Source organism: Bos javanicus, chromosome 14, assembly GCF_032452875.1.
Source record: "Bos javanicus breed banteng chromosome 14, ARS-OSU_banteng_1.0, whole genome shotgun sequence".
NCBI lineage: Eukaryota > Metazoa > Chordata > Mammalia > Artiodactyla > Bovidae > Bos > Bos javanicus.
In genome coordinates, this window is record NC_083881.1 from 33,474,702 (window position 1) to 33,497,669 (window position 22,968).

The window sequence follows — 22,968 nt, forward strand, 5'->3', positions numbered from 1 at the left end:
TCATAGTTTCTCCCCTTGGTCAGATACACTGGTGCCAAGAGTGTTGTGGGGCCAGGGCGAGCCACGGGGACCCACCTCAGCAGTACAGCCTCAGTTGTGAAAACATTCTTAGGGGTGTTGACTCATATGAGTTTATACCACACCCCCTCCCCATGAGTTTTTCTCAAATGTCAACACTGAAAGTTGTTTCCACCCACAGTGAAAACTAACACCATGGAAACTGTTGAGCTCCTCTTGGTTTCTGCAGCTTGTCAAAATCATTGCCCTTTGCTTGATTTTCATTCTAATTCTTATGTTAACCCAGGTTGACCTGGAATAAGTCCTTTAATCACCAAAAAGCTCATGAACCTCACACAAGCAAAACAAAACAAAAATTTTCAAGTCTGACCTAAATTTCTGGTTTGTCTTTTGAGGGTTGATGTCTCCAGCTTTTCTTTCTAATACTTATGGAATTCAACATTTTGTCCTCATACTACAGATTGCAAGGAAAGAAGGGAAATAGCTGGAAACATATGGTGGGGAGGGGGGACCAGGGTTGCTTCTTTGACATAGTCATGAGCACTGGCAGTTCTCGAATTCTCAGAGCTTTGTCTGAAGGTGGCCTGGGGTCTCACCAGTAATGTATTAGATTCCTGTTATTCACAAGCTAAATCAACAGTAGGAGAAGACAAGCTGAAATTTAGGTCTTCTTTACTTTGAAACTCCAAATGGGAGAGGAAAGTATTCCAAAGCAAACTGAAAAAAATCCTGTTTAGGAATAAACTCAATAAACAGTACGTGACTTCTTAAATCTGCTTCATCATCTTGAGTCAATTTACCAGACCTTTTTCTTGTGAACCTCTCATCCAATGTACCTGTTTTTCTGTAGGAAAGAAAGAAGTTGTCCTTAGGTATCATATCATTCAAAATTAACTATAGAAGAGGCCAGAAAACCGTTAATACTGGAGGTCACCCTATATCATCCCAAGAGGTCACTCAAGACCTGCTTTCTCAAAGCAGTTTCTCGTGGGCTATGAAGAGACCACTTTGCTGGGATGCCATGTTGTTTATTATCTGGCCCATATTCTTTCAGGGCTTCCCTGGTGTTTCTGACAGTAAAAAATCTGCCTGCAAAGCAGGATTCTATCCTGGGTTTGATCCCTGGGTTGGGAAGATCTCCTGGAGAAGCACATGGCAACCCACTCCAGTATTCTTGCCTGGAGAATCCCATGGACAGAGGAACCTGGCAGGCTACAGTCCATGGGGTTGCAAAGAGTCGGACACAACTGAGCACTAAGCACAATATTCTTTCACACATTTCTCCCTTTAATGAGTCATTTCACCACTTTAAGTATTATATCCTTTCATTTCTCGGCCTGTCCTTCTGATGAGAAAATAGAATGCATTTTCTCTAATACTGGATGAAATCAGAATCACTTGCTCAAATTTAACACACATGACACTTATTTCCTAAAAATCTGCGGAAACCTGTTAGAGCCAACTCTAGTCTGCTGGTTTCGTCTTTTGGACTGGAAAATTCAGGGTCTGACCAGCTGCCAGCTTCAGAGATCTCTGCCCCTCTTCCTTCATAATTTGAGCTGGATTAGATAGGTAGCTAAGACCCCTCCCACTGCCACATCTGTATTCACATAGCTGTAGTCCTCCCAGCTGGCAAATTTTGTAGAAAGAAATGGATTCTCTCTGTGTAGGGACCATTTTAATGAGTCTTAAGTTTTCAAAATGCTGCCCTGTGCATTTTGACTGGCTTTATGCTCATGTCATTGGGGTATAAATTCCTTTCATTTGCTATTTTTCCAGCTTTAAGAACTGCTTACCTGAAGCTCATTGAACTTGGCATCACCTCCAAAACACGTAGCATAAGAAACAAAACCAGGAAATGTCATAAAGCAGATCTCAGAAGCTGGCCAAGCATCCCCTGGCTGTTTGTTTGCCAGAAGGTTCTCTCTTGTTCCAAGGAGAGATAGGTATAATAAGACATCGAAAGGACAATTAAATTTCACAGCTTGGGGGAGATTTTTGAGAGCTCTTGTCAAAAATGTTCACACCTGTGGAACAGGCTGTTATGTTTTGTGGAGCCTGGTATTCAGCTTGAAGTGCACCTGCCAAAATCTGAATGCCTGCTATTGTACCTTCTGGACTCAAAAACTGCACTGTCAGACGAGGTTTGGTGCACACAGATGGGATAGTTTAAAACAGCGACTATGTTGTTTGTAAGGAAATTAAGACATTTCCTAGCCCTGTGGATGCTTTTTGGGGATGGAAAATGTTATAAGCATGCCTTAGCTATGTTGCCCTGGCACTTTATTTATTTTTATTACCTTAATTATTTAAGTTATACTCAAATATCTTAATTTAAATTTGAGTATTTTTTAAAAATCGTCCGTAGACTGTAATAGTAAACAACATCTTTTCAAAGAATCAATTTCATATGTGGACCCTAAAAACCACTAACATTATTCTCATCTTGGTATCTGAGGGCGTGTAAATCTTGCTGCAGAGTATATAGAGCTGACGGCGCATGCTAAGAAGCAGACTCTTGTGACCACCCTTACCCTTAACATTTCTCATGAAAGAGGGCAATTTATGACTCAAAATCTTAATGTCAGTTAAAATCGTGTATTTGTTGTAAAAACAATATAATTGCTACCTAATGGGAACTTTTATTTTAAGTTAAGAAGCACACATGCTTAACCCAAACCCATAAATCTTTTCTGTATAAATATATGCTAGGTGGAATCCTAGAAAATTGCGGTTAATTGGCTATTTTTTACCTACAAAAGCAGTAATTTTATATGGTACTACCTAGGGGTTTACATAGTTAGAAACTTGGAGGATGTTTTACTTGGATTTTTTTTCACCTACGTTTCTATCAAAACAGTGTCCAGTTTCTGCATTGTCTTCATTTTTCATAGTTTAAATTTGTGTATCATCTTCCATTACATGGATGTGGGAAATAAGTTGTTTTTTCTTTTTCCTTATAAAAGGAAATACTCAAAACATCACAATCAGTACCTTCTCTCCCGTGGCCATTCAATTTGTTTGCATTCTTGTGCTCTTTTTGTTTGTCTGGTTTTGGCTTTTCTCTAGCTGCTGTGCACAGACTTATTGTGGTGGCTTCTCTTGCGGAGCATGGACTCGAGGGCTCATGGGCTCAGTAGTTGTGGCTCCTGGGCTCAGTAGTTGTGGCTCCCGGGCTCGGGAGTAGTTGTGGTGCATGGGCTTAGTTGCTCCACCACATGTGGAATCTTCCCATCCCGTGTCTCCTGCATTGGCAGGTGAATTCTTTACCACTGAGCCATCAAGGAAGCCCTCCTCACCCTGGTGTTTAAAACAGGATCTTCTCCCGCATCATCCATCCATCCATCCATCCATCTGAATTAAAATACTTTCACATATGAGTCTTTCAATACAAATCTAAGTGATAAAGGGAGTGTTAGTTCATGCAAGTATACAAACGCGCACACATGGTATGTATGTAGTTAAATGAATCTGTTTAGAGAATATACCCTCCAAATCAATGAACTTGTGTTTAAAGAAAACCCAACTCAGAGTCAGACACGACTTAACAACTAACTAGAACAAGTAGTAACAACAACTCCAGTGGGACAAGAAACGTTGTGCCCATCAGGCTGTGCCACCTTCACTGGCTCCTCTCTGTTCTCATCTGACCAGGACCCAGCAGATGACCCTCTCAGTCTACTCTGACTGCCATCAGACTAGTGCTTTGTCTCCTGTAACCGAGAAGCAAACTCTAGCAGTGTTGACCCACCAGAGGAAACCCTTTGCTCTTGCCCTAATGATACATTCCGGCAGGAAGTTCAGAGGAAAATAACAATTCCGGTGAAGATGAGGAATGGGGAATGGGAGGGGGGAAGCAGCTTAATTATGATGAGCCTGGGGACTGGGGGCTGGGAACAGTCACAAGTGGAGATCAAGAAAAAGAATGGGATGATGTCATTCTTTATGGGGACACTCACTGAAATGAAATCAGGTCACACACAATGATCTTGTTCTCTGCCCAGATGCATTGTGTTAACAAGAGATTACTTTGTGGTCATGCTTCTTAGGAGGGGTCTAAGGACCCTGTTCACGTTAAGATCTTCCCCAAGACATCTTTAAAAAGGATAAGAAGGGCAGAACCATTTCATCCAGTGCTGAAAAATGGCCCACACTAGGTTTACAACATTTTTTAAGATCACTGAGTTTAGGACAGAGTGTCTGAATTCTTATAACATAGTGAATTTCAAGAAGCAGAGTGTAACGACTTGGCTTGGTATCAGGCCAGAGATCTTAAACTGGTGCCCTTTTTGGTAGGATAATTCTGAAGTTAAAACAGAATATATTCTCAGTAGAAAGTTGGCACTTCCTGAAAAGAAATACTGCCTTGTACCATGGTAAGACATTTTTAGGACTGATTAATTCTGCTTGCAGAGGAAGCATTTGATCTGTGTCGATCTTAAGTTCCTCGTACCCCTGATGGTGGATATATTCAATTTTAAGTTCCTTCTCTCAATGGTGTCCTGATTTCACCTCATTCATCTGCTTAGATTTCACAAGAGTGCATCACAATTACAAATGAAGGTTAGATTTTCTAAGAAGTTAGCCCTGGAATAGTTACATGATAGGTTCAAATCCTGTTATTACGATTCTGTTGTATTACATTAATAGGCTTCATACAAATAAGTCATTGTCTGAGACCTTTTTAAAAGGATATTTTTGCTGCATGAGCCTTTGCAATAGAACTGAAACCTTGCAGCCTTTTTACACTGTCATCTGTGGTTTAGAGTATTTGTAAAACTGAAGGTTCGATTTTGGTAAACCACTGGTATTCAGGTGCTTGTTTGTATCTAGGGACAAGGTCTTTCTCTCTTATAGAGTATACAGAGATGTAAAAGTAACATTGGGTTAAAGTGGGAATTCGTATTTGTCATATGACTTTGCTCACTGATGACTAGAGAACTTGTGTGGTAAGTGAGGGCAGAGGTGAGGTGATGATGTACCTGTCACAGAAGTGTGTGAAAACTGTTGCAGATTGTGGCTATCAACATGGAAAGAGGCATGTTTTGAAAGAATCCGATTTTGAGCAGATTTTGACATGAACTGCAGTGATTTCTGCTAACCTTATTGTTGACTGCCAGGTAATTAGGCTGTTGGGCTTCCCTGATAGCTCAACCATTAAGAATCCACCTGCAGTGCAGGAGACCCAGGAGATGAGGTTTTGATCCTTGGGTCAGGAAGCTCACTTGGAGGAGGAAATAACAACCCACTCCAGTATTCTTTCCTGAAAATCTCATGGACAGAGAGCCTGACATGCTACAGTTCATGGGGACACAAAGAGTCAGACATGACTAAGCAACTGAGCACAATTAGGCTATAGGACCTTCGAGGGAAAATAATTATTTAAAGATTTTAAAAATAACCAAAATATTTCCAAAAAAAATATTTTCAGCACCATCAGAAGTTCCCAAGTTTTCAAGACACTGTTTTATTTTTTTTCTAGTTGGCATTAAAAAAATCTGAGGCCATGATCAAAAGTTGACAATGGCAGCTAAATAAGGCAAGTGTTTAAGCAAATCCACTGCTTACAAAGAAAATCAATTAGGTGTAGCTACTTATGAAATTAAAAGACGCTTACTCCTTGGAAGGAAAGTTACGACCAACCTAGACAGCATGTTCAAAAGCAGAGACATTACCTTGCCAACAAAGGTCCGTCTAGTCAAGGCTATGGTTTTTCCTGTGGTCATGTATGGATGTGAGAGTTGGACTGTGAAGAAAGCTGAGCACCGAAGAATTGATGCTTTTGAACTGTGGTGTTGGAGAAGACTCTTGAGAGTCCCCTGGACTGCAAGGAGATCCAACCAGTCCATTCTGAAGGAGATCAGCCCTGGGATTTCTTTGGAAGGAATGATGCTAAAGCTGAAACTCCAGTACTTTGGCCACCTCATGCAAAGAGTTGACTCATTGGAAAAGACTCTGATGCTGGGAGGGATTTGGGGCAGGAGGAGAAGGGGACGACAGAGGATAAGATGGCTGGATGGCATCACTGACCCGATGGACGTGAGTCTGAGTGAACTCTGGGAGTTGGTGATAGACAGGGAGGCCTGGCGTGCTGTGATTCATGGGGTCGCAAAGAGTCGGACACGACTGAATGACTGAACTGAACTTAACAATTAAATTTACCATAAAATTAATTTTAAAATTATTTACTCTTGCAGTTTTACCAAGAAAAGATTGGATGTATTTTCTGCATTAAAATGTATTTGTTTATTCTATTCTGTATGACTGTCTCTAGGTCCACCTAATAGTGCCAGTAGTAAAGGGCACTATTTCATTCCTCCTGATGACTGAGTAGTATTCCATTGTATATATGTACCACATCTTTATCCATTCCTGTGTTGATGGATATTTAGGTTGCTTCCATGTCCTGGCTATGGTAAACAGTGCTGCAGTGAATATTGGTATATCTTTTGGAATTATGGGTTTCTCCGAGTATATGCCCAGGAGTGGGATTATTGGCTCGTATGGTAGTACTATTTTTAGTTTTTTAAGAAACCTGCATATTGCTGTCCATAGTTCCTGTATCAATTTACGTTCCTATTAACAGTGTAGGAGGGGTCCCTTTTCTCCACACCCTCTGCAGCATTTACTGTTCGTAGACTTTTTGATGATGGCCATTCTGATTGGTACGAGATGGTACTTCATTGTAGTTTTGATTTTCATTTTTTTTATAATCTGTGATGTTGAGCATCTGTTCACGTGCCTTTTGGCCATCTGTATTCCTCTTTGGAGAAATGTCTGTCTAGGTCTTCTGCCCATTTTTTGATTGGATTATTTTCTTGGTATTGAGTTATATGAGGTAAGAATGCTCTTTAGGGTTAAATCCATCCTACACTATTCATAGGCATCTGATCTGGCCAGACATGATGGTACTCAGCAATGGACAGGAGCCACGGGAGCACTAGCAGCCAGTTAGCATATCAGTGTTGTGCTGGAAGGGTTATGGATAGTCTATGGATATCCAAAGAATCCTGGCCTGCACTGAGGGTTGATTGCAATTTTTGTTTACTCTGTAATTTTCTACACAATTAGAATATGCTTGTCTCCCTTCCTTCACTGGGCTGTTGTAAATATAAGACAAAAGATGTAAAAGTACCTTTGGAAAGAACAGATGTTTGAAGCCACTCAAACACGACCCATTACTGCTGGATTAAAAGGCTAAGATATTGTGTGGTATTCATTAGTTCCCATCAGACTGTTCTTTCCCAGCACCTTATTTCTCCCCCATTATTCTTTTACTTTTATATCTCTTCCAGTAAACTAATCCCAATGTGTATTTTGAAGGCTGGCAAAAATTCAAAAATGCTTTGCATACACAGGAGGCTATAAAATCACTCAGATTATTACTACATATTCAGTGCATTTAAAAGAAATGCTTCAAAATGAAATACCTTTACTGGTTGAAGCATTAAAAATAGGAGTGAAAAGATTAGCTCCTACTATATTATACACTTGGAGCTGTTGGAATTCAGGTAATGATTGATTCCAAGTAATCTTTATGATTAGGAAAAAGATGTGCAAGGTTAACTGGGAATGAGGGCTGTTGCTTGCAATATCTTGTTGACTGGCTCCTTTTGCATGAAAATGGATTAAGAAATTGCCATCATCTGCATCCCCTAGACAGAGGCCAGAGAGAAAAAATTACATCCTTCTGCCCTTTGTCAGTGCTTGTCATAAGACCGCCTTTCTCTTAGGGAAATACTCCATTTTCGGGTTGCTTTTCCACCCCACGCATTGACTTATAGAGGAATTTCTTTCAAACGTCAGTACACTGTCAGTTTAGTAGTTTGTAAGGGTTGAAACCTCACTTCTAAATGAAGGGAAAGGAATGTAACTTACATTTCTAATTGGAAATCCATCTTAGTTTAAAGGACTTTCTAACTAGGGAAATACTAAGATAGGCTTTGTATGGTACAACTTGTGTCTGGATGTAGGAATATACATTCAGAAGGTGTGTGGAAGTCTCATTAAAGATTTCTCTCTGAAACCTTAACACAACACCTGTACCAGAGATTGTACATGAGAAATACCTGTGTCTGGAAGAATATAGAATTTATGGAGGTCTCTTAAAAATCTATGATGCTTAAAATTTCTGGACATGGGAAATTTCCTATAATTAGAATTGTTGTTTAGTCACTAACTCATGTCTGACTCTTTACAACTCCATGGACGGGAGGCCTACCAGTCTGCTCTGTCTGTGGGATTTTCCAGGCAACAATACTGGAGTGGGTTGCCATTTCCACCTCCAGGAGATCTTCCTGACCCAGAGATCGAACCCAGGTCTCCCTCATTGCAGGCGGATTCTTTACTGCTGATCCACTGGGGAAGCCCATGATTAGAATAATGTTACCTAATTAGTTAAAATGTCGCTAAAATCAGGCAGTGGAACTAGAGATCAAATTGCCAATATTCGTTGGATCCTAGAAAAAGCAAGAGAATTTCAGAAAAAACATCTGCTTCATTGACTATGCTAAAGCCTTTGACTGTATGGATCACAACTGTGGAAAATCCTGAGGGGGGAATACCAGACCACCTTAACTGCCTCCTGCGAAACCTGTATGCAGGTTAAGAAGCAACAGTTAGAACTGGACATAAACAATGGACTGGTTCCAAATTGGAAAAGGAGTACTTCAAGGCTGGATATTGTATTGTCACCCTGCTTATTTAACTTATATGCAGAGTACATCATGAGAAATGCCAGGCTGGATGAAGCACAAGCTGGAATAAACATTGCTGGGAGAAATATCAATAACCTCAGATATGCAGATGACACCATCCTTATGCCAGAAAGCAAAGAGGAACTAAAGAGCCTCTTGATGAAAATGAATGAGGCGAGTGAAAAAGATGGCCTAAAATTCAACATTAAAAAAACGAAGATCATGGCATCCAGTCCCGTCACTTCATGGCAAATAGATGGGGAACAATGGAAACAGTGACAGACTTTACTTTTTTGGGCTCCAAAATCAGTGCAGATGGTGACTGCAGCCATGAAATTAAAAGACGCTTGCTCCTTGGAAGAAAAGTTATGGACAACTTAGACAGCATAATAAAAAGCAGAGATATTACTTTGCCAATAAAGGTCCATCTAGTCAAAACTATGGTTTTTCCAGTAGTTATATATGGATGTGAGAGTTGGACCATAAAGAAGGCTGAGCACTGAAGAATTGATACTTTTGAACTGTGGTGTTGGAGAAGACTCTTGAGAGTCCCTTGGACAGCAAGGAGATCAAACCAGTCAATCCTAAAGGAAATCAATCCTGAATATTCATTGGAAGGACTGATGCTGAAGCTGAAGAGCTGACTCATTTGAAAAGACCCTGATCCCGGAAAATACTGAAGGCAGGAGGAGAAGGGGACAACAGACAATGAGATGGTTGAATGGCATCACCAACTCAATGGACATGGGTTTGAGCAAGCTTTGGGAGATGGTGAAGAACAGGGAAGCCTGGTGTGCTGCAGTCCATGGGGTCACAAAGAGTCAGTCACAACCGAGCAACTGAAAAGCAACTACAATTCAGAAGTATTCCAGTCCTAAACACACACACACATGCATGTATACAAACCACAATACTGATAACTTATTCCTACTCTATAGGTCAACTCAGGCTTCATACAATATTGCTATTATCAAAACAACAGACTTTTAATGCTTAATCACATTTTATCCACAGGATTCTTAAAATTCCCTTTTGTTTCTGACTGTATGTCTGGTTCCCTTCAATGAAAGGCTGCCGTTTTGTAGGTCAAGAAACTCAGCTATGAATGCGATGTTGGTTCATTCTTGCAGTTACCTTCTGCAAGTCTACATTTTCATCTTTGTACTTTGATTACACAGCCTACCAGATGGAAATAATAATTTGATCTGAAAAACCCCAATGCTGGGACAGATTGAAGGCAAAAGTAGAAGGAGGCATCAGAGAATGAGATGGTTAGAGAGCATCATCCATTCAGTGGACCTGAATTTGAGCAAACTCGGGAGATAGTGAAGGACAGAGAAGCCTAGCATGCTGCAGTCCATGTGGTTGCAAAGAGTCGGACACAACTTAGTGACTGAACAGCAACAACAGCGTGAATGTGAAGGAGCCCTTAAATTCTAAGATAGGATAACAAAAGGTGGTTCATTGTTGAGGGACATTTTTTCAAAATGACTGTACTTGTTTAAAGCCAGAGTGAGATGATGTTTAGAGAGCAGTGATTTAAGTTTGTGGTTCCAGAACTGTTCAAAACTGAAGATTTTCTTTCACTTAGTTTTTCTCCAACATTTCCCTCCTTGATTTACATTCCCCAGTTAAGAATTTAATGTGAACCTTTGCCAAAGCCTCAGGTTCCACCTGGTTTGGGGTTGAAACCACATGAAGCCACTGAATTTTGCATAGTTTCCATTTGAAACGATATATCAGCTTAGTTTCTCTTTCTCTATGAGCCAGGCTTACAGGAAACTTGGCCAGGCTTTTGATAAACCTGTTTGGAGTTTTGATTTTTAGATCAGACCCTAAAATAAGTCCACTCACCTTGTTCCATCTTCTGAAAAGCTCTTATTATAATGTCCCCAGAGTCTGTATGGTAGTTCCTAGTGATTGAAGCACAGTTACATTTTGTTTTAGTATAACATGGGGAGAATTTCTCAGCTACTTAGAACCCACTCTGATTGGGAAACCAGTTAAACTCTGTAACAGAAGCTCTTAATGTCAGGCATAACACTTTAGGGAAAGAATTTTTCCAAAGTCTCAACAAAAGAGTTTTCACATAAATAGCTCAGTTCGACCAGGTTAATTCACTTTTTTGTTGTTGTTGTTCCTTCCTCCACTTGTGCATTCATTCATTCAACGATTATTCATCAACACCTGCCCCATGACATGCCAAGCCTTGTTCTAGGTACTTAGGATTCTTAGCGAACCAACGAAGTATTTAGAGAGCCTGACATTTGTGGATCTCAAGTTTTAGTGACAGAATAGGGAAAATAAAATGAAGCATAATATATAGATCAAATATATACAGTATATTAGAAAGTAGTGAGTACTATGAAATAAAAGAGAGGTTGAGTAAGAATTATAGTCAGAGTTGGTAACAATGTTAAGGAGGGCTTATAAGGAAAACTTTACTGAGATGCAAGATTAGAATAAGACTTGAAAGTGGTGAGGAAGTAGCAGCCAGATATCTTTTTTTTCTTTCATTTGGCTACACCATGCAGCATCTGGGGTCTTAGTCCCCTGACCAGGGATTGAACTTGTGGCCCCTGCACTGGAATTGCAGAGTAGTAACCACTGGACGCTTACTCCTTGAAGAAAAGTTATGACCAACCTAGACAGCATATTGAAAAGCAGAGACATTACTTTGCCAACAAAAGTCCATCTAGTCAAGGCTATGGTTTTTCCCGTGGTCATGTAGGGATGTGAGAGTTGGACTGTGAAGAAAGCTGAGTGCTGAAGAATTGATGCTTTTGAAGTGTGGTGTTGGAGAAGACTCTTGAGAGTCCCTTGGACTGCAAGGAGATCCAACCAGTCCATCATAAAGGAAATCAGTCCTGAATATTCATTGGGAGGACTGATGCTGAAGCTGAAACTCCAATACTTTGGCCACCTCAAGTGAAGAGTTGACTCACTGGAAAAGACTCTGATGCTGGGAGGGATTGGGGGCAAGAGGAGAAGGGGACGACAGAGGATGAGATGGCTAGATGGCATCACTGACTCGATGGACGTGAGTCTGAGTGAACTCCGAGAGTTGGTGATGGACAGGGAGGCCTGGCGTACTGTGGTTCATGGGGTCGCAAAGAGTCGGACACGACTGAGCGACTGGACTGAACTGAACTGAACTGAACCACTGGACCACCAAGTAAGTCCCAGCAACCAAATATTTTGAGGAAGAGAATTCCATACAGAGAAAATAGCTACAGCAGAAGTCCCAAGATATGTACACATTAGAGGAATCACACAATGACAGAAATAGAGTGAGGAAACAGAGATTGGTTAAAAAAAAAAAAAAATGAGGTCAAGCAGTCACAATAGGCCACATGTGACCTGTGAGCCATGAGAAGGATTTTGGCTATTTCCTGGGATGAAAGAGAAGTCACTGCAGGATTTTGTACAAAAGGATAGTACATTCTGATTTCTATTTAAAAACCTCTCTCTATCTGTCATGTTGAGAATAGCCTACAGATGGGCAAAGGTAAAAGAGACTGATTACAAGGCTACTTAAAGAGATAAGAGTGCTTCTGATTTGATAATAGCCAGGGAAGTAGGAAAAAGTAATCAGATGCTAGCTATCTTTGGGGGTGGGTGGGGAAGAAAAGAAAAGAATCAAGGATGCTTCAAAAGTTTTGGCTGAAGCAACTGAAAGGATGGAGTTGTTCATTGAAATTAGAAAGGCTACAGTCAGAAGAGTTCTGGGGAGGAAGATCGGGGTTCACTTTTGGAAATCAAGTTCGAAGTCTCTGTTAGACCTCCAAGTGGAGATATTGTTGAATCAGCAGGCATTTGGATTTATGGGTGTGTATTTGGGAATAGAGGTTTGTGTTTGGAAATCATTAGCATCGTATCAACAAAGATGTGAGTGAGTATAGACTGAGGAAAGAAGGAAAGACTAGCCTCTGTGGTACTCCAACATTAAGAGGTCAAAGAGAAGAGGAGAGATTAACAGAGGATACTGAAGAGGAACGCAGGGAAATGAGGATGGAGGAGTTTTCAGTTTTTTGGAAACTGAATTAAGACAGTGTTTCAAGGAGGAGAGTGAGTAACTAGTTGTCTGGTAGATCCAGCATGATGAGAGTTGAGAACTGATGGTTGGATTTGTCTCCTGGGCGGTCATTAGTGACAAGTCTGAGAGCAACTTTGGTGAAGTAGAGGGAGAGAAAGTCTGATGGCAGTGGACATAAGAGAGAATGGGGAGTGAAATTAAGACAGAAATATGGCGCCTTTTCCAAGGAGTTTGCTGCAAGCAGAGCAAAGAAATGTGGGGCATCAGCCAATGCCAGATCAAGAGGTCAAGAAGGTTTGTAAAAGATGGGAGAAAAAAGCATGTTTCTATGCTGATGGGAAGGATGGAATTTGGGAAGGAAGATTGATGATCCTAATGAAAGAGAGGAGGATTGTTGGAGCCAAGATTTTTTGAGTAGGCGAAAAGAAGTAGAAGCTGGTACAAAGGTGTTGAATTGGCTTCAGACAGTGAAAGCACAGATGACTCATCTACTCTAGTAGAGGGTAAGGCAGGATATTGGAGCAGAGAAACTGGTCGGTGAGCCAGCCTGGGGAGTGGAATGGGAGGAAACCTGTGGAAGTTCTCTTCCAGTTGCTTCTATTGCTTCAGTGAAGTTTGAACCACGGGTATCTGCTCAGGTGGTGGGGGAGGAGGGTTGAGGGTGCGAGGAGAGGCAGGTGACATCTCAGAGAATGGAAGGGTGGGTAGACTGGGAGGGTCCGGTGTGGTTGCCGGCCGCATTTAGGCCTGTTCTCTGTGCAGTGACACAGGTGCAGTTGAGGAGCAGGCAGGGAGTTGGATGTCACTAGGGCATGGTGCACCAACAAGGATGGCAGAGTGAGGGAGGAGGAAGTGGGTCAAGAGTCTTCACAGAGACTCAATATCGTGACTGAGTAAAATGACCTTGACCTGGTCAGGAGGGAAGTGAGGATGTCAAGAGAGGAAGCGCTGGCCCACAGTGATTGGATCAAAGGACTGACTAGCCCTGCCACTAGGTCAGAGAATTGTTGGGGTTGGAATTGTGGGAAGATGACAGATGTCCAAGGGCAGCAGGTGTGAAATTGAGATGACAGGAAGTACTAGTACTGCTAAGGGCTGGGGATTGGCTACATTGGCCCCAGGAGTAGCTAGGGTAGGGGAAAGGTGGTCCAGAAGGGTAGAGACTGATAAGCTCACATCACAGACTGAAATTTCCAAGAGTTCAGAGAGTATAATAGTGGAGGGGTGGGGTGGGCAGGTGAGAGTGAAGCAGAAGCTAAAAATCACTTAGAAATGAGGAGGAATGTCCTGGGCTCAATCTATGGAATAATAAGCTACGTAATCTAATAACATGGGCTAAAATTTTTCATGCATGCATGTCCAACTCTTTACGACCACATGGACTATAGCCCACCAGGCTTTTCTGTCCATGGGATTCTCCAGGCAAGAATACTGGAGTGGGTTACCATGCTCTTCTCCAGGGGATCTTCCTGACCCAGGGACTGAACCCATGTCTTTTAAGTCTCATGTATTGGCAAGCAGATTCTTCACCACTAGCACCACCGGGGAAGTCCATAAGATGAGAAATAAGAAAGCACACAGATGTAAGGAGGAAGAGAGGGATGCAGGCCAGCTGGCATGGGCTGGCAGATGTTAAGAAAGATTTTAATGTAACAGTCAGTGGATATACCCAAATTTGCATTCAGTTTTCTAATTTTCAACTTTCTGATTATTAAAAGATAGCATAGTTAGCCACAAACCTGGATAAACCATTGCGTTTCATATAGAGTAACATTTTACCAGAAGGAATTTTTTCACTTTCCTCTGCTAGAAACTATCAAGATGCCCAGTAACTTGCTGCTTCTTGTTTTACAGTGAAATAAACAGAAAAGTCCTTAGAAAGGTGTCAAACAAAAGAAGCACATAAAAGGAATCTAATTTAAGCATAGATCTAGGCTTGCTTAGGAGAAGGCTATGGCACCCCACTCCAGTACTCTTGCCTGGAAAATCCCATGGATGGAGGAGCCTGGAAGGCTGCAGTCCATAGGGTTGCTAAGAGTCGGATACGACAGAGTGACTTCACTTTCACTTTTCACTTTCATGCATTGGAGAAGGAAATGACAACCCACTCCAGTGTTCTTGCCTGGAGAATCCCAGGGACGGGGCATCCTGGTGGGCTGCCGTCTGTGGGGTCGCACAGAGTCGGACACGACTGAAGTGACTCAGCAGCAGGCTTGCTTTGTTGTTGCTGTTGTTTTAGTTGCTAAGTCATGTCCAACTCTTTCGTGACCCCATGGACTGTAGCTTGCCTTTCTCCTCTGTCCATGGGATTGTCCAGACAAGAATACTGGAGTGGGCTGCCATTTCCTTCTCCATAAAGCCTTGCTTTATGGCAATAATAAACCAAGTATCTTCTCTGGGAAAAAGAGCTGAAATCTCTGAAGAATAGTGGATGGTGCTTTATATGTATCAGTTCAGTTCAGTCGCTCAGTCGTGTCCGACTCTTTGCGACCCCATGAATCACAGTCTGCCAGGCCTCCCTGTCCATCACCAACTCCCGGAGTTTATCCAAACTCATGTCCATCGAGTCAGTGATGCCATCCAGCCATCTCATCCTCTGTCGTCCCCTTCTCCTCTTGCCCCCAATCCCTCCCAGCCTCAGGGTCTTTTCCAATGAGTCAACTCTTCACATGAGGTGGCCAAAGTATTGGAGTTTCAGCTTTAGCATCAGTCCTTCCAATGAACACCCAGGACTGATCTCCTTTAGGATGGACTGGTTGGATCTCCTTGCAGTCTGAGGAACTCTCAAGAGTCTTTTCCAACACCACAGTTCAAAAGCATCAATTCTTTGTCACTCAGCTTTCTTCACTGTCCAACTCTCACATCCATACATGACCACTGGAAAAACTATAGCCTTGACTAGATGGACCTTTGTTGGCAAAGTAATGTCTCTGCTTTTTAATATGCTATCTATGCTAAATATTAAATTTATACTTAAATATAAATATTTAATATTTATATGTATAGTGGTGGCTTTATCACCCCCCGTTTTGTTGCTTTGCATTTTCTTCTTATTCTAACAAAAGATCATTCAGATATGAATTTGTTTTGATGATATCCATAAGGTTTTATGCCTGTGAAAGTAATTCACAGTGTTTATCCTGGAGATGGCTCAGAGAATACAATCTGATTTTTCTATTTTCATCATTACGCCATACTCCATTCTTGATGACATAGGAATATTTGGAAAAAATCTCCTGGAAGTCAGGAATGACACCCTGGTCAGATTCTGTACAAATTTGAGCCCACTAATTCTCAATAAGTGCTCAGTGGAACTGAGTCTCTGACTGTTAATCCTGTTTTAAGTTCCATTTTATAGTGGAAACAAATTCTGTTTTCTCTGGAGTGAAATCAAGAAAGATGGTTGGGTAGAAGTTCCCTGGAGTGATTTTCCTTTTCGTGTTTATGAGCCATAACTTTGCCTGTGGTGCATAAGGGCAAGGATGGCACCAGGTGACTTGTTTTTAAAAATTAGTAAAGCAGAGGAAGGGCTTCCCTGGTGGCTCTTAGAGGCAAAGAATCTGCCTACAATGCAACCTGGGTTCTATCCATGGGTCGGGAAGATCCCCTGGAGAAGGAAATGCAACCCACTCCAATATTCTTGCCTGGAGAATCCCATGGACAGAGGAGCCTGGCAGGCTACAGTCCATGGGGTTGCCTGGAGTCAGACATGACTTAACAACTAAACAACCAAAGCAGAGAAAACCTTCTTCCTTGCACTTTTCTAGGAAATCAAGTAGGAAGAGAGAGTCAGATGGGGAAAGACCATTAAGTAGAGGGTTTTCTTTTAATAAATTAGGATCTTGCTTATACTTTACTGTAGATAGCAATTATAAATTGCAATGAGTTTTCCACATGGCCAATTTTCTGTGAAGTGAATTCTGTGGACTTCACCTGAAATGGCAGATCTCAGTCATTCACTCATGTGATAAATGTCGTTGCATACCTTACATGTGCAGGTTATTGTGAGGATATGCTGTCGGTGTGACTGCAGACTCTTCTCAGAAGTTCACATTCTCCCATGACCCTAAGACTGTGTGGTGTGAACTGAAGATCCCTGCTGGTGTGATCAAAAGACACTACATCTTTAAAGGGTCAGTGAGTGGTCTTTAGCTCCTGGTACATATATCTTAGAACTCTTCAGTGGTTGATAATGCCAGCTCTGTTGTTTGTTAGAATAGACTTCAGGAAAATGATTAGAGGTTAATGATGTAAACAGCAAGATCCTACTGCAGAGCACAGGAAGCTATGATCAATATCCTGTGATAAACCAAATGGGAAAGAATATGAAATACATATATATGTGTGTGTGTATATATATATGTATGAAAAAAAGTGGAAGTGTTAGTTGGTCTATCATGTCCAACTCTTTATGACCCCGTGGACTGTAGCCCACCAGGCTCCTCTGCCAATGGAATTCTCCAGGTGACAAGGATCAAACCCAGTTTCCTGCATTGCAGGCAGATTTTTTACCATCCAAGCCACCAGGGAAGCCCAAGAATACTGGAGCAGGTAGCCTATCCCTTCACCCTTCTCCAGCGGATCTTCCCGACTCAGGAATGGAAGCAGGGTCTCCTGCATTGCAGGTGGATTCTTTACCAGCTGAGACACACACATATACATACATATATATATGTATAACCGAATCACTTTACTGTACAGCAGAAATTAACACAACATTGTAAGTCAACTACACTTCAACAAAATAAATTTTTTTAAAAAGAAGTTAATAATGAAAATTGGCCAGATCATCCCAAGAACTGTAAAGTTTATAAGTACCAAATTGCTAACGTAACCAAATACCAGATTTCTGCTTATACTTTCCAGTTTAAGAATGCTCAAGACTGTGACAGGAAGTATCTCCCAGTAACTTTTTCTGAGTGCAACAAAATCCCTTTTCTCATATTAGAAGTGCAGTTAATATCCAGGCAGAGAGGTCTCTTTTTTCATTCTTTAAACAGAAAGGGCTTCCTCCCTGGGCTATTGTCTGTTTTAGTGCAAAGGAGAATTTAAATGTATGGACATTTCTTCCCAAAGATCAACCTGTCTTTTCTTAAATTTGTATTTGATTAGTCAGTCCGTTAAAATGATTTCTTTTATTAGTCAATGTTTTTAAATGCTTCTATTTCAAAATACTTGTTTCCTGAAGCTTACAGAGAGGGGTGACTTGAGTTCCACTCAAGTTATGGGATTTGCTTCATGAGAAAGATAGCCAAAAAAAAAAAAAAAAAATCAATAACCATCTCTTATAAGTGTCTGAAAGATAAGGCTAATCCAAAACTATTTTAAACACTCTAGAAATACAAATAATAAGATGTCAGTGTGAACGGTTCTCATTTGGTATCAGCTGGTAACTTCAGGATGGTCTTGAGAATTCTGCCTCGTTTGCTGAAGACTCTGCCTCCCTGAGAGGATGCCCCTTTGGGCAGAAAACAGGCTTCCCAGGTGGTGTTAGTGGTAAAGAACCCTTCTGCCAATGCAGGAGACGTAAGAGACATGGTTTTGATCCCTGGGTTGAGGAAATCCCCTGGAGGAGGGTCTGGCAACCCACTCCAGTATTCTTGCCTGGAGAATCGCATGGACAGGGGAACTTGGCAGGCTACATTCCATAGGGTCACAAGGAGCTGGACAGGACTGGAGTGACTTAGCATGCATGCATGCAGACAAAATATATAAGTGCTCTTCAGGACAGATGCTGTGGATGCAAAAGTAGTTCATCTTCAGAGCTTCATTTTAACAGTGTATGGCCATATTCTCCATCTGTAAATTGTCTATACACAGAAAAGAGAAAATAACAGGGAGATAAAAACCCACTGGCTCGCAGATTGTTCCATAGAAGGCCTTGTAGTAGAAACGAAAATAATACAAAAACCTTACAATAGCCATGTCATTGGGGGCAAATGAAAAGACAAGGCGAATGACCAGCATAGAAAAAGGAAAGAACCAGAGGTCAGAAGCACAAAGGGCTCTGTGGAGAGGACCAAAGAGCTGAGTCCAGATGCCCCGAGCTGGAGGACGGCTGGTGTCAGTGGGGGACTCCTGGGCGGCTCAGGGACTAGGCAGGCACAGGGTTTTGGTTTGCTTAAAATATATGTTATGTAAAAACCAGAATTCTGGGTATTGCCAAAGGATGTGTTTTTCCACATGTTCCTGAGTAAATAGAGGATAGACCGAAAGCTAGATAGACGGATTAAATGAAAAATAAACAACCCTTATCCATACAGATTTAAAGGCTTAGAAATGAATGAGATTCTCATTGTGTGGTTTCTGTCCATGTAGTGTGGACACGTGTGCACGCACGCACATGTCCATGTGTGTGTTTCTTTTTCTTTTAGAATTGCAGCAAAAACGCAAGATGAAAAAATGATGCTTGGATTACAAAATCCATATGTGTTTCACTGGGGTGGGGCAGAGAGAGACAATGATGAGGGAAATGAGAAAGAGGGAATTTGTAATTAGTTTGATCCACTACTTCCCCAACCCAAGATCATGCAATAAACTAAAAGAAGGCTAGTTTTGCTAAAAAATTTAAGCCAAACAACAAAAATGTGATCCATTCACCCAGTTTCTTCCTTTCCCAGCAACTCTTTTTATGTCCAAGCCCACAGTCTCTATCTCTTTCTAATCCTTTTCAGTCTTCTCGCCCTTTGCCCCCCGTGACCTTTGGCACATTGCCTCCTAACCTTAAAATGAAGAGTTTAGAGTTTCAGGGAGATTTTGATGAAACCACCTGCTGTCCTCCTCTACTCTTTCTCCCACCAGTGAATTCCAATAGAATTGGCAGACTGTATAAATATGCTAATTTTCTGAACCCCCCTAAATCCTCAAGTCAACTGTTCCTGTGAGATCAGACAGTTGTCATCATTGGTTGGATCTCTTAATTCTCCCACCGCTACTCAAATAGGAATAAGAATGAAAAATCTTACAGATAGAAGTACATTCTGATGTCCTCTCTCACACAGAAAAATTTAGATCCAGTTCTCAAAAGATGAGTCAGTTTAACATTGTACTTTGAGATTGAGTCAACTTTTTTTTTTTCCTTGCAATACTTTTTTTTCTTTAATTATGTATTGGTAAACCCTGACTAGAAAACTGGAATATTTGATTACCTAAAATTCTCTTTGAAAAATCCAATTGTCAGATATACAAGTGTTAAAAGACAGAGTCATATCAATGATGGGAATGAAATGAGATCACCAAGCATGCCTTTGGAGTTATCTGTACTGGTGAAACACAGTCTTCTTGGGGAAGATGGGGGATTGTGGTTTAAAAAAAAGTAGAAACTGTGACGGGAGTAATATGTTTAGGTTGTGAAAATAAATGGGTAACAAAAATGGTAATATTTACAAGGAGCTTTCTGTGTACTAGCTATGGTCCTAGGAACTTCACATATATTAGGTGATTTAACCCTTAGAAGATCTATGAGGTGGACACTATCATCTTTATTGATGGGGAAACTTCGGTCCAGAGTTTAACTTGTGCAAGTTCTCACAGCTAGCATACAGCAGAGCCCAAATAAAAAACCCCAGCTTGTTAGATTCCCAAACTCATAGTTATTAGAAACTGCTGTGTAGAACTGACTCATTGTGAAGAAGTGACTCATCGGAAAAGACCCTGATGCTGGGCAAGATTGAAGGCAGGAGGAGAAGGGAACAAAAGAGGATGAGTTGGTTGGATGGCATCACTGACTCAGTGGACATGAGTTTGAGCAAGCTCAGGGAGTTGGTGATGGACAGAGAAGCCTGGCGTGCTGCAGTCCATGGGGTCGCAAAGAGTCGGACACAACTGAGCAACCAAACTGAACTGACTGTGATAGATGAGGAAAGAGTGCTTGTACATAAGAAAGGGAAAACAATTAAGGATCTTCTCAAAAAGCCATTAGAAAATTCCTTTGAACCATCATTGATAGAGCTGTTAGACTTTCAGGACACTTATACTCTCTAGACTCATCAGTGATTAGCAGTTAACAGTAGCTCTTACTACAAAACTGAAAGATGACTTCAGGCACTTATGAGATGAGTTTCTTTAGAATCTTATTATATTAGTTGTCTATCATTGCATTAAAAATGACTGAACGTTTGTTGCTTAAAGCGACAATCAACACTTATTATCTCATATAACTTGGAAGGCTCAGGAACTTTCAGGAAGTTCTGATTCAGAGTCATTCATGACATGGCAGTCCAAGACCTTAACCCAGGCCTGCAGTCATCTGAGAGACTGATTGGGTTTGGTGGATCCTCTTCCAAGATGGCTCGCTCAGATGAGTGCTGGATGTTAACAGGAGGCTTCAGTTCCTTGCCAAGTAGACCTCTCTTCATGGAGCTGCTTGAGTGTCCTCACAACGTGGCAACCTGCTTTCCCCAGAGAAGGTGATCCAAGGCATTGAGTTAGAGCAGCAGTGATTTCTATGACTTGACCTTGTGATGGAAGTCACACTCCATCATTTATGCAATATGCCAGGTCAGCCCTACCAAGCATGTGAGGGAATTATACAAAGGTGTGTCTACCAGGAGGTGAGAGTCGTGGAACACTGTGTTAGAGGCTGGCTGCCACACATTATCAGGTTACTAATGGTACCCTTTGGTGATTTGAGTTCATTTTTTTCTGCTTCAGGGCAAGACCAACAGAGAAATCAAATAAAAATGGTAAGTACATTCAAAGAGGTATGAAGGCAGCAGGACCAGGCAATCTGCCCTCCATCTGTCCCAGGAGACCTAGCATTTGAGGAGTCATGCTGAACTAGCAACTCATCATCCTCTCATCCTACTACTGACCATGTGTAGGACAATGTCTGAGTATAAGGCTCATCAAGACATTTAACTGTCGGGCACTTTGAGCAGACAGAAAAAGTAGACATATTTAAGACTACTCTCCATATTCACTCATTAATTTGACAAAGATTTACTGGATACCTATCAGTGGCCAGAACTACAGTCTTTGCAGAATCTTTGACACAGTAAACCACTAGGAAGGCTCAGTCTATTATTCTTAGAGATTTATTGCTAAAATAAACCTTAGAGATAATTCAATATCGCTACCACCTCTTCTTACAAATGAGAAAATTGAATTCTCCAGAAACCAAAACTTGCTTATTTTCACATTGTTGTGCCTGTTCTGCCCTGACTTTTCATTCATGAAATGTCAGTCAAAACGGCAGTGGTTCAACTGATCACTGAAATCCACGGAGAACCTCTACAAATGACTGCTAAGCGGTTTTTCATCTTTTATTTCATCATTTATGAAATCTCTCTGTTGGTCTTGCCCTGAAGCATACACATGAACCCAAATCACCTGATAGTACAATGAATAAACTGATAATGGGTGACAGCCAGCCTTCAACACAGGCCGGAAGCTGTCTGTACCTCTTTTTAGAGTTCACTTAACAGGCCTGCGTTGTTTATGAACACATAATCTGGTTCCTTTATGTTAGAAAGAGGCAAATCTGACTAACCCTCAATCCTGGCATTGACTCATACCAAAATTAACACTTTTATGCCTTTTGATCAGGGCTTCCCTGGTGGCTTGGTGGTAAAGAATCTGCCTGCCAATGCAGGAGATTCTAGTTCTATCCCTGGAGTGGGAAAATCTCACGGAGAAGGAAATGCAAGCCCACTCCAGTATTTCTGCCTGGGAAATCTCATGGACAGGGGAGCCTGGCAGGTTATAGTCCATGGGGACTGCAAAGAGTCAGATATGACTTAGCAACTAAACAACGACAACAGCTTACCTTTTGACCAATATATCAAATCAAACAACTGTCCTTTCCAAAGGGGTTGGAGCTGTTGGTATCCTGCATAAGGAGGTACTGAGAAAGGGTGGAGGGGAAAGAGAGAAAGGTAAGATACTTGCTGTGGACTTCCTGTGTGCCAAGACAGTGCTGGCATTTCCACTCCCGTGCCAACTCTTTAATCCCCACAAGAGTGGTATGAGGCAATAGGCCTGATTCTTATCTCACTTTACAGAAGAGAAAACTAAGAAGGTAAACCACTTGCCCAAGGATGCTCAGGGAGCAAGAAGCAGGTTTGGGACTTAAGTCCAGGTCTTCCTGAGCCTGGATTCTTACTCACTATATTGTCCAGATACCACTTGTAACTAACTTCTCAATAACCAGGCCTAGCTCACTCCCATCCTCTCCTTAGATTGTCCATGTTGTTTTGTGAGAGCTGTTAGATTTGTATA

At 41.4% G+C, this 22,968-nt stretch overlaps 1 protein-coding gene across 6 annotated transcripts in view; it reads left to right on the top strand.

The window, feature by feature from the left end:
• Positions 1-22,968, top strand: part of SULF1 (sulfatase 1) — a 200,060-nt gene that overhangs the window by 42,353 nt on the left and 134,739 nt on the right. The window contains exon 3 of one of the 6 annotated variants that reach the window (XM_061438935.1): positions 21,403-21,434. The exons of the other annotated variants lie outside the window; for them this stretch is intronic. The gene's annotated coding sequence lies outside the window, so the exon portion shown is untranslated. The remainder of the gene's footprint in view (positions 1-21,402; positions 21,435-22,968) is intronic. 6 annotated transcript variants of the gene reach the window in all.